Source organism: Patagioenas fasciata, chromosome 1 (assembly GCF_037038585.1).
Source record: "Patagioenas fasciata isolate bPatFas1 chromosome 1, bPatFas1.hap1, whole genome shotgun sequence".
Taxonomy (NCBI): Eukaryota; Metazoa; Chordata; class Aves; order Columbiformes; family Columbidae; genus Patagioenas; species Patagioenas fasciata.
Genome location: NC_092520.1, coordinates 9186058 through 9198546, shown reverse-complemented (window position 1 = coordinate 9198546; position 12489 = coordinate 9186058). Strand labels below are relative to the sequence as shown.

The 12489-nt window shown below is 40.8% G+C and overlaps 1 protein-coding gene across 4 annotated transcripts in view; it reads right to left on the bottom strand.

Annotated features, from left to right (window-relative positions):
- The window catches only part of PRCP (prolylcarboxypeptidase), a 32196-nt gene that overhangs the window by 16062 nt on the left and 3645 nt on the right, over positions 1-12489 (bottom strand). Inside the window, exon 1 of one of the 4 annotated variants that reach the window (XM_071801896.1) lies at positions 4686-4809. The exons of the other annotated variants lie outside the window; for them this stretch is intronic. The gene's annotated coding sequence lies outside the window, so the exon portion shown is untranslated. Of the gene's footprint in view, positions 1-4685; positions 4810-12489 lie in introns of those variants that run through there. 4 annotated transcript variants of the gene reach the window in all.

Genomic DNA, 12489 nt, shown 5'->3' with positions numbered 1-12489 from the left:
AATCCATGACCATTTTACAGTATCATACTTAAGATATTCTAAATATACTTTGGAAATCAGATTAATCTTCTGAGGGGTCAAAAAATATCCAATATAATAACACTGTATCAACAAGTAAAAAGAGCCATTGTCCCACAATGTTTTGAAATGTCTTACTAGCCTTATCATTTAAAATGAACACCAAACCCCCCAAAAACCCAACTCTTCATTCCCTCCCCTTTTGCCGTAAGATTGAAATTTAAAGATTCATGTTAGAAAGTGATGAGGGTTTTTAATTCTTAGAAAATACAAATCCTCTGTAGCTGTTGTGCTATTGCCAGTGTTTTCAGATAGTTTTGTGGTGCTTCTCCTTCTCTCCTTGCAATTTTCCCTAATCCACATACCCTCCCCAGTTCTTTCTGCTGTCCTACAAACACTGCAACCCTACACATAGCACTTCACCCAAACACCACAGTGTTAGCTTTATTCCCCTATTAGAAATTCAGTTTCAATTCCAAAGGTCAGTTTTTCAGCTTTTATTCACACTGCTTTGTATGCACTATTCCCCTTGGCCCTTTCCTCATCCGTACTGGAAAGCATATAAATTGCTTTTAGAAGGTAACTCCCTGGATAGGCGCAATCTTATTCTGGAATACACATGCAGGCTTTTACTACAAAAAAAATAAAACAACAAACCCAAACACAGAACTAGTCCAGAGAGGCTACGCTGCTTAAATACTACATATTCACAAATGACCTGTACATTCCCAATTTTGACTTCCACCAGCACAAAACATCATCTTTCCTTCCACAGCTCCTTGCTGGCAGTACCAGCCTGACATCTGCTGGCTTAACATCTCTCCTCACCCATCTGCCTTCACACCCACAACTCTGCCAAATTGCTCTGATGCTCCTTCCACCTCCCCTGTTTGGAGAACCTCTGCAAGTTAATGCTAAAAAGCAGCACGTCGCACACAAATCCCAGCACTCGCCGCTAATGTAGTGACCCAGCTCATGGCCAATTTCCTCCAGGCAGCTCAGCAAAGCAGAAACCTTGACCTGTGGGATCCAACTACTCCGCATCATTTGCTTTGGGTCAAAGAGAGTGCAGAAGTTATTTAAGACATAAAATACATATATACGACCTACTGCAAAGTGTCTTTTCCAAACTCTCTCAAACTGAAGGGGAACTGCAGGAGCAGCTGAAGGTCCGTGAGTCGTCTTGACAAACAAGGTCTTTGCCCTGATTAAGTAAAACTGCAGGGACTGCTTCCAGACCCAAATTAAACTAATTTATGTTCTAGTTTTGTGCTCAGTTGGACCATTTACTATTCACTCCTAAGCATGTGGTGATGTCCTGCACGTACTTAAGGGCTCTTTCACTGAATTCAAGCGCTGACAACACCTGCTGGGCTCATTTTACGCTGACAACTCACCTGCTCCTTTTTCATTTGCACAGTTATTATCTAGTTTAGTTTCACTTCTTACAACAAGCAGAATCAAGAGTGATTAGATGTAGTGATCAGATGCAGAAAGGCAGAACAAAGTCAGCAACTGAAAAAGAACTTGGTCATAAGACCTTGCGACAACTAAAGGGTAGGATTAGATAGGGCACATTAATAAAAATCACCGTATAGTTGAATAAACTCCAACACTATTAGGAAGTAAAACTAATACATCTTTTGTTCCAGGTCTGTTTGTACAGGGGAAAAGTATCTTTTTGTGTTTAACTTTTCTGGGTAGGCTGCTAGCCAGCGATAGGAAAGAAACTGGCTTGTGTCCTGTCTGCCTTTTATGGAATCATCTAAAATTAAACATTTAGCCTTAAAACTTGACTCTGCATCCTTCCTGCCTGAAGGAAGCACCAACTACAAGACTACACCACAAAAAGTATTCGGCTTCACAGAATCACAGAATGTCAGGGATTGGAAGGGACCTCGAATGATCATCCAGTCCAATCCCCCTGCCGGAGCAGGAACACCCAGATGAGGTTCCACAGGAAGGTGTCCAGGCGGGTTTGAATGTCTGCAGAGAAGGAGACTCCACAACCCCCTGGGCAGCCTGGGCCAGGCTCTGTCACCCTCACTGAGAAGTTTCTTCTCAAATTTAAGTGGAATCTTCTGTGTTCCAGTTTGTACCCATTACCCCTTGTCCTACCATTGTTTGTCTCCAAGAAGAGCCTGGCTCCGTCCTCCTGACACTCACCCTTTACACATCTGTAAACATTAATGAGGCCACCCCTCAGTCTCCTCTTCTTCAAGCTAAAGAGCCCCAGCTCCCCCAGCCTTTCCTCACACGGGAGATGCTCCACTCCCTTCAGCATCTTTGTAGCTCTGCGCTGGACTCTCTCCAGCAGTTCCCTGTCCTTCTGGAACTGAGGGGCCCAGAACTGGACACAATATTCCAGATGAGGTCTCACCAGGGCAGAGTAGAGGGGCAGGAGAACCTCTCTGGACCTACTGACCACCCCCCTTGTAATACACTCGAGGATGCCATTGGCCTTCCTGGCCACAAGGACCCAGTGCTGCCTCATGGTCATCCTGCTGTCCACCAGGACCCCCAGGTCCCTTTCCCCTATGCTGCTCTCTAATAGGTTTTCCTGAACTATGAAAATATGTACCAACATCTTCTCAGGGTAGGCAGCTTAATACGCAACAGACCAAAAACATACCGTGGAGGAGGAAAGGAAACACACACACACAAGGAAAAACGAGAAGAAAATCAGAATAGTTCAATGGATAAGCATCCTTTTGGCACCAGGCTGAGCTTATTCAATGGGCTATTGTGCAGAACAGATGTTCAAGCCCATGTTGCTGTTCCCATTGCACAGGAATGGAACATTAAGGTAGTAATATTCAAATATTAATATTACTGAATTACATAATTTTCCTGAATTATGTCTAATTTTCATTTTAGAGATACGATTTACTATGTTTTCCTTGTGATGTGATCTGCAAGTCTATTCCCATAAAACAAACCCTGCAATCCCAATGCTGCAGTGAGCCTGCCTCGCAACACTGAGGAGAACACACAGAAATATGAGTTTTCTTTTGCCTGTTTTAGTAACGATGTCGATCAAAGTGCAACGATCCTCCATCTCGACTCTGAGCTGAGCTGTTGTTCTTTCCCATTCCTCCCTCAATCTGTAAAAATTTGATAGTGTCACAGAAGCTAAACTGTGCCTGTTCATCGTATTCATAACACATCAAACCATGGACGTGTGTAAGATCCCAGGCAGCACAGACAAGTCCAGACTTCTCCAGAAAAAAAAAAAAAAAATATATATATATATTTATATATATAAAAATCACATATACCTATCACTCAACTGAAGAGCAGAAACTCCTTTATTGCTAGATGGGGCTTCATACCTTGTAGTAATTTGTCTTTGCAAGGGTAAGACATGTAACACGACCATAAAAAAAACCAACCTTAACATTTGTAAAGCAGGTAGAAAGAGAGATGTCACAGCTGTTAGTTATTGCCAAGAAAATCAAAGAAATTCGGAATCCAGAACATCAGAACAGTTTGAAGGTGTTCCAAGGAACGTCTCCTCACAAGAGTAAAAACTGTTTGAAAATATACGAAGTCTGAGGGGAAAAAGCACAAGAATCAATAGAAAATTGTCAAGTGAGAGCTTGGGACACAAAGGGAAAGCTGTAGTTCAAGAACAGCAGATGGAGCTGTCGTGTAGCCAATTCAGCAAATGCTTTCACCATCCTCTGTAGAACAGGTATGCAAGCAAATCATAAACCCCACAAACGGTGTGAACTACACTTTACAATTCAAACCACCCTGAGATTTTTCTTTTAGCTTTTTTCTCAAGTCAGATTTCATTAAAAAGTCAAACCAGAAAGTTTCTTTCCCACACTTAAGCAAAAGGATGAAGACAAAAGCAATGGCTTTTGAAACAAGACCTAACTGGAATAGACCACGACAGCAAAAAAAAAAAGCAGTTTAGTAGACATTTACAATACCTTAACTGTTGGTTAAAAGTAACAATGGTAGAAGGATACTATCATAGATGAGGTTTTTCTAATTACATTTTTCATAATTACAATTATTGCCAGGATGTCAGCAGTAAATATAACACAAGGTCCTGAGCAACCTAACACAACTTTGAATTTGGCCCTGCTTTGAGTGTGATGTTGGACCAGATTCCATGCAGAGTTCCCTTCCAAAACCAAACTATTTAAGCTTCTGTAAACAGGACTACCTAGCAAATTTGGTTAAAATAACACCACAGTCTTCATCAGCAATATAACAGCAATGGAAGTATCATACACATGCAACGCCAGCATAGAATCAGATCTCTGATACTAATGAAATGGAAAATAAAAACAGAAAAAGGAATGTTGAAAGTAATAAGTTATCAAAGTATCATGTGCTTATGTTGAGCTCTCATAGATGACTTATGTGTTTTGTTGGTTTGGAAGTCCATTTAAAATAAAACAAGCCGCTCTGCCACGTATCTCCTCTGAGAAAGAAACCAAAAAGGCACAACAGATGTTGGTTATTGTACAGATGTTAGTCTGCTTCATATACTCCTGGAAGTAGTCAGGAACTATGGCACTGTGTGAAGTACAATGACAAAACACGACATGTGGGCTAAATCCCACTTCCTTCTCAGCAGCATCAAAAGGTCATTAGTGACTTCAGAGAAAGGGCAGCAAACACAAGCCTTTACCGAAAAAAAAAAGACTTACAATTCACAGCGTAGCTTCTAACCAAACGCATTTCATGTCATTCAATTCGGTAAATCAGCAGCTGATGCTTTCACGCTTGTGAGTTTCTGGCAGGATTGCCAGTGTCTGAAGCCTTTCTGTCATGCCTCAAATTTCACTATTCTAAGCAACAGCTTTATTCTCCCAAACTTGGATATTCCATTTGAAATCCAATCAGTTGGTTTACTGGTGAGAAGCCAGGGGGTTTTAAGAGCCGTGCTCCACCCTCCAAGCATTCATGCTGTTGTTTTGAGCGCTCATCCTGTCTGAATTATTTCCTGAGGACAGGAAGATGCAGGATAGTCCAAGGATATCCTCTGGCATGAACAGCAGCATGGGCACCAGCCTCTTTGGGATTTCACCAGCGTGTTTTTATTCCTGGTTTTACTCCAGTCCAGATAGCTGACCCTTTTATTTTCTTTCCTCTTAAAAATCTTCGCTTCCTCTATTTAAGTTGCAAGTTCATGAGGGCAGGGACTGCCTTTTCATCTTTGTACAGCATCATACTCAAGGGGTGCCAAATTTCGTTACAAGTATTACTACATATAACGAAATAGTCAAGCTCATAAAAACCATTGCAGAGTAGAGTACCACTAAAAATATATGTATACTCACACAATGCCTTCATTGCAGAGGAGACAGAACCAGAAATGAAAGCTAAATAAAAATCAGTTTAAAAAAAAAAATGCCTCCCTTCCTAACACTATTCTTGTTGCTTTGTTTCCTGCTATTGCACATTTTTGTGTGCTGGGTCTGAGGCTCCATCTCATTGACATTTGGTAAGATTCTCTGAGTTTGTCCTTGCTCATTTAGTGCAGAAGGGGAAAAAAAAAATCAATATTAGCTTTGCTTTATCTTTTCCATTTTACATGCAAGCAATTAGGTGTTTCCTTGCTTTCTAGGCTGATACTTGTGTAAGGGACAGCAGAGACTGAAGATTAGCACCAGTCTGTTGAAATGCATAATCATTTGATGCCCCGTGGAAGAGCAGGGAGATGTAAACTGCTCCTTCTTGGATCAGGCTACATTAACCCACTAACTTGAATGTTTTATAACAAAATTGGAAGAGATGGACTTCTACATTTCCCATAATTCAGAGGTTTTGTTCATTAGATTCAATTATACTTCGTTTACCTGTTACATTTAACAAAGCATACAGACATAACAATAGGCATGCTGTTTGCCTCTTCCAACTTCTAGTCTACTAGTGGTGGTTGGAGTCAGCTTCCAGCCAAATCAACTACCCAAAAGTAATCTAGGCTTAAAATCCTTGTAACGGAGGGATCTCTTCCTTTGTGATTATGTCCTTGTAAACACAGTGGCCTTTGACACGCTTTGTGTATTTTACTGAAACTTCTTTCATGCTGCAGAAACCATGTCACCTGCTCTCAGGGGGCTGCAACTGTTTAAGGAAATCTACTTTTAGTGCTCGTTTATCACTTTGGTGATTAAAAAGCATGGACAAGGAAAGCCTCAGACAGGAACTCTACCCGTGTCCTTAGTCACACAGTTTGGACAAGACATTTAAAGGAAAGAGACCCAAGAACATCCAAACAGCTACACAGGATATGCTGTAGGAAAGCACTGGGCTACTCAGGTCAGCCCTTGTTAGAAATAGTTTCCAAACAGCACATGATGAAATGTTATTTTTATGGTGGAAACCTAAGCAGCTAAGGAGAATACAAATCGTTTTCAACTTCCACAAGCCATTAGTACTTTTGTGCTGTGATTGAAGCTCCAGATTCTGCCTGCCCTGTAAAAATGAAGTCCATAAACACATGAAGAATTGAATTAACTAGGTATAAAATCCTCCAGCAGCCACAGCAAAGGCACGAGTCCTTGTCAGAGCTCCTCCAGTGGGAAGGACAGTCTGACAGGTCCCACAGGCCTTCCCAACACATTCTGCCCCAGACTGAGGGTTGCAAAGCCCCAGCACAAGGGAAGTGATGGGTGACCAAGGCAGGAGACAGCAAGAATTGCTTTTATCAGCTTGACTGCTGATGCTCCTTAACCACAGTCTCTGTTCCCCTGCCATTCTGCTCTTCTCCAGGCAATGGAGAGGCTTGTGCTGCCGAGAATCAATCAGCTACAGGAATTTATAACAAATTACTATGGTGATAAACACACCAAATGCTCACATCATTGATGCTTCCATTCAAGGCATTATTTCCCTGGTGAAATCCTTCCACGGGACAAGGGATGGGGCAAGGAGTAGGGAACAACCAGGTCAAACCATATTACCCAAAGTGCATTATTTCACAAGGCCGAAATAAGCACAAAGCTGCACTATAGCAGACAAAAATACAGTTATCCTTGTGAAAGGTCTCTCAGACCTGTAACAGGTAAAGGCCTGCATTTTTTTCCATCTGCTTTTCAGATTGAATTACAAATCCATCACATTTGGAGGATTAACTTCAGAGTGGAGCAAAAAAATGGTACATGAACCTTCAACGTGTCCCAGATTAAGCAGTATAAAAATATTCCAGTTTTGTTGAGAAAACCCTAAGGTTTTGAATAGGAATAATTGTTCATACAAAATACTTTACAAGGAAAGTTTGATCTTCCCTGATCAAAATGGTTTTCATTTGAAAGGCTTCCTCAGCTTCTCTGTAAACAAGGATACAGTGGGGGAAAAAAAAGCATTTCACATTCAATAATATATTTGATTTGGTCAAATTAAATATTTAAGATACCTCTAGCTCTCCACCTGAAAGGGCTAGAACTTTCTAACTTGGCAAATATTTTTAAAGGTTCAACTCAATTTGCAACTGTTCTACTTCACAGATTTTCGGAGCTACAAGGTTTATTATTCTCTCAGCCTTAGTTCAACTACTATTACTTGTATTCTATTTTCTCCAGCTAATCCCACAGAAAACAGAGGACCAAGGCAGGGGGAAGGGGTGGGGAAAGAGACAGACAAAGTGAACACTGTCCTGTCATCCACCCAGATACTACTCTAGTTAGATAAATGGCAACAGCATTAAAAGGCACAGAATACCTATAGAAGATCATGCTAGGGATTTTACATACACCACTGTGGATCTTTATTTAATAGCTACTAATTCTGCTGAGCATTTAAGAGAGAGGAGGGAAGGCAATTTCAGAAAACAAATCAACAAACCAGTAATTAGTCATAGTCCTTACGCAACAGCAAAAATACCAGGTAGCAACTGCTTCTCTGGCAAGCTTGCAACATAAGTGAACCCTTCAGAAAAACTGTCTGCTTGTAGAGCTCCAAGACTTGGTAGATGGGATGACAGGGAGAGCAGCAGCATTGAGGGAACACAACAGCCATGGCTCCCTGCAGGTGACAAGTTTTTCTAGGGATTGCTCTACTGCACAACAAAAACATCCAGGTCTCTTTTCACAACCATTACAGAAGTTCTCCAGCAAACATACAGATAAACGATGGGTCTTTATATCAGGGCAGTCAGAGCCCAGAACTGAGCTGGACGGGAGATGCTTTTCTCACAGCAAAGCAAGTTTTCTCATCTAAATGCTCTCAGATATTTACAGGAAAATAATTTTCTATTTGCCTTTTTCCACTTAAAAATAGGAAAGAATATTTTGTTATAAACTACATAACAAACCCTGAGCAACTCCTCAGCCATCGCTAAAAGCCATTTCCCATCACCTTGTAGGACAGGAGCTCCTGATTAGGAGCCAAGGGAACTCTACGTTTCCCCCCAGCAGCAGTGACTGAAAACTGTAGACTTGTAGGTGGCCGCCCACTTATCACTGTGTAGAAAACATTACAGTAAAGCCAGAGCTTCCAGAGCAGAATGTGGTTCTCAACAGTGCTTGTGGAAGATTCGGTTTTCACAGAGCAGGCAGTAAGGAAAAGCAAGCTGCTGCTTAAAAGCATAAATCAAACGCTTGGTTAATGCTAGTTTTGCTTTCGCCCACTTCCTCTACTTCAGCCTGGCCTCAGCCCAAGCCTGTTCAAGTCAAAGGGCCTGACACCCAGCACTTTCTGTTCCCCTTGTCTCAAAAGGAAGCTCCTGAACACAAACTACCATCTAAGGCTACCTCTGACCAGCTTTTTCACACTAAGTGCCTCTGGGGATGCTTTTGGAAAGGATTTTTTTGCTTCACAATACAAGAACACTTACTCCTGTTGGAAGAAGAATAAATTAGCTAGGAATGAATGGAGATGCACCACCAGGCGAGTTGGTACCAGCAGAGGGAGAAGCCAGAGCACAGTATCACAGCTCCATGTGCGCTCACAGCCCACACAAACCAGCCTTTCTGTGAACCCTCTCCTCTTCTGGACAGACACACGTCTTGCTTTACGAACACCTTTTCCAGATAATCTTCATCTAATCACTCTCACTTTAAGCCTGACACAAGGGTAAGCTTGTACACAAACTTTGCATCTGGGCCGTAGGAGCGAATAAAGGAAAAAGTTGGTATGGCAAGCTGAAGATAGGAACAACCACCCAAGAGGTTTAGAAATGTCGTTCTTTGCTCACTAAACACCTTTAGAGAACAGCAACCACAGCACAAGCGACAGCAATAATGTCACTTGGCAGCGGCACTACAACCGTGCTGAATATTACAAAATAGTCCAGGCTCACCGGGGTTGAACTAAAACATAGGAGACAGCAACTGAAAACTTAAAATAAAACCAAAAATTATCACCCCACATCGCAGGCAAGGAGGACAGTATCTACCGACTGCGGTGAAAATAAATGCTATTCCCATTCTTCTCCCCATATTTAATTCTCTGAATTTACATGCCTGGAAAACAAAGAAATGAACCATTTTACAAGTATATCGAAGATGACTGAGTACAGCCTGGTTTTCCCCATTAAATGTCTTACAAGTTTCACTGCTTTAGATATAAAAGTCTAAATTTTCCAGAATGTATGAAATAAAGAAAATTAAGGTATTTATTCAGTTTTTGAAGATTTTAAATGAAATCATTAAGTGTGACCTCTAGTCTCACCAATTTGGCATACGTTACAAGTTACGTGCAGTCTACAACATTTACACTGTTGGCTGGTCTTGATCTCCTCAAAGTCAGATGAAGAAATCAATATAGAACACATTAGCATCAAATTCCATTTTGAACTTAATTTCCCTCCCTATCTCCCCCCTCCCGCCCAGTGCCTTCTCCTCGAAAAAAACAAGAAAACCAGAGCTAAGACTTTGATTCCATTGCTAGGAACTCATGGACAATTGGTACAACTTCAGCGAAGTTAACAGGATTTATCTCATGCACATCTGGCTTGTGAACAGCGTGCTGCTTCGGCCACATGGAGTTTTGTTTGTTGTTTAGTCCTTTAAACTTTGTCTAATCGAGACAGTCTATCAGAAATCTTTCAGAGGCCTATTACAGCTCTTAATGATTAAAGCTAGTGAGATTAAAAATTGCTTATTTTCAGAGAGCGTAGTGATCATTGATGCTTTTTGTAGTCTCTACTACTAACTGCTCCCTTGAAGGAAGAGACTGCGGGTCGTGAGGAAATTAAGTGTTTCCTGCTTAATTTGAGAAGCTGATGTCTGCATTGTGACCTACAGATAAGTAGTGCATAAAAATAAAAATTCACTGACGAGCTTTAACAAGTACTTCCCCGTTTTCCTGTCCACTGAATAAGAGCTATTGTTTCTCCTTACGGGCCTGGTTTATAGCTTACAGCTCCTGTTTTAAATCACACAATGAAATCACAGAGTAAAGAGCTGCCAAGTACTCCTGTACTACTTGATGAGGAAAACATGTATTCCAAGTAATTCACTTCCAAGGCAAACATGAGCATCACTTCTTCTCTAACCACTGACATAACTTTTAATTGGTACCAAGGGGCTCTGTAAAAAGCACTTTGTTTTTTCCTTCATCAGCAGTTAAAAGTGCTATTGTATTATGGTGCCAGAAATGAAAAACAAACCCATCTTACCATTCTTGACATCTGTTACTATTCCAAAACACCAACCTAAGCCACAATAACATGCTGAAAAGTTCCTAACTAGAATTTACAGTGCTACTCTCAGCCTGTCTTAATATCTTAAAAGCAAGTTCTATGCCCATGGCTGAGAATTCCTTCATTAGTATTAAACAGCTTATACAATACAGTTGTATACATGTTTTTAGTGACAGTCATTTACCTACAACAGTGAAAATGTCAAAGACTGGAAAGTGCCAAATTAGATTAAAGCTATCTTGTTCCATAATTGTAAACTTCCTTCTTGTGACAGATGCAACATTCAAGAGCAAAACTGCACCCTTAGTTTGAATTAATCTAAATTTAGCATCTTATTATAATCTAATCCAAATTTATCACCTTAAGATGATAAATTAAGACAGCATTGTCTCCAAAAGGTGATCCAACCTCTTCATCTCATTTTCCTTTACTCTGATCATTCATGCAATGACCTGAGACTGAAGATAATTGGGTTTTGCTGTAGTACATTTTCAGTTAGAGAAGGGAAACTCTGGGATTCACTGGCTTCCTCGAAATTGCCCCTTCCTGTAGAACAAAAAGAACCATGTCTGAAAAAGAAATCTTTGCTTCTCCTCTGCAGCTGTTCCCAAATTCTCTTTTCTAGCTTGAAACCTGCATTCTAACTTTTGCACTTCCAATCAAGGCTTTCATTTTTTATGCCTCAGAACTTCAGTCTGTAACACCAAATATGACATTAACAACACCTGACAGAGCCAGAAGAGATCCATTTGCATTACTTTTCAGAATTCATTAATTTGAAGCTTCAACGTCAGTTCTCTTCATGTACAAACACTATGAAGTGCAGATGTGTTGCGGAGCACAACAACTTGCATATGAATTTACTAAGTTATGGAACACTGACATAGGTATTAAATCTAGGAAGTTATTAAATGCAATCAGAACTCATCTCCTGGAAATGGTGACACAAGTGACATGTATTAGTTCAAGAGACAATCTGATTGAAGGACCAGGCTCAGTAACTTGCTGAACACAAGTTAATTGTACTTGTTACATTGGTTCTTAGGCCGATCCATAGCAGTTCAGAAAGCAAAAGATGTGATTACAAAGTGTGATTGAGATGAAGGATCCACCAGCACATTAAGTCTTGCACAGCCATCAATTATCAAATGGAATGAATAGATACCACATCCACTCTCTTTTCTGAAAAGGACAGTTTATCACTGAGAATCCTTCAACTATCAGAAAATTTAAGGCATCATCCTCCCAGCAGTACAGCACTTAAAGCACCACAAGTTCTTAGGCTATGGTTTTGTAGCACTCATACATATGTTGAAGACAGGAATGCAGAGGTGCAGGACAAGGCTTCCCAAAATCAGAAAGGCTGCCTGACTCCAGAACCTCCCACTACACTGAAAGTTGATTTCTACTCAGACAAAGAGCAATAGCAGCTCTTGGATACCTCACCAAGGCTTTCCAATCAGTTGGAATTGTGGTCACTCACACAGCTGCCCATGAAGAAGCTATTCAGATAATGGTGGTCTTCCTGCAGGTCTGCACATCATTCTCTCTGTAAAGTTTGGGTTTTGATGAATTAATTTAACATACAAATCACAAGCAACCTTTGGTAGCAAGCAAGCTACCAAAGAAGAAGTGAGAGTAGCCTTGCCTACAGAAGCCATGCTGGTACATCAGAAGAGTTGAAAAGGATGCCAACTTCCCCAACATAGATACAATTTGTTGATGTAAAGATGTGGGTGATGGCAGAGTTTCTCCTTCAAGGGCCATCGACTAATCTAGGTCAGCATGAGCTACCTTTATACTGGGGTAATTTCACTTCTGCATTAGAGGAGTAGAGGGCTGAAAGGCATCAGTTACTTTTGAAG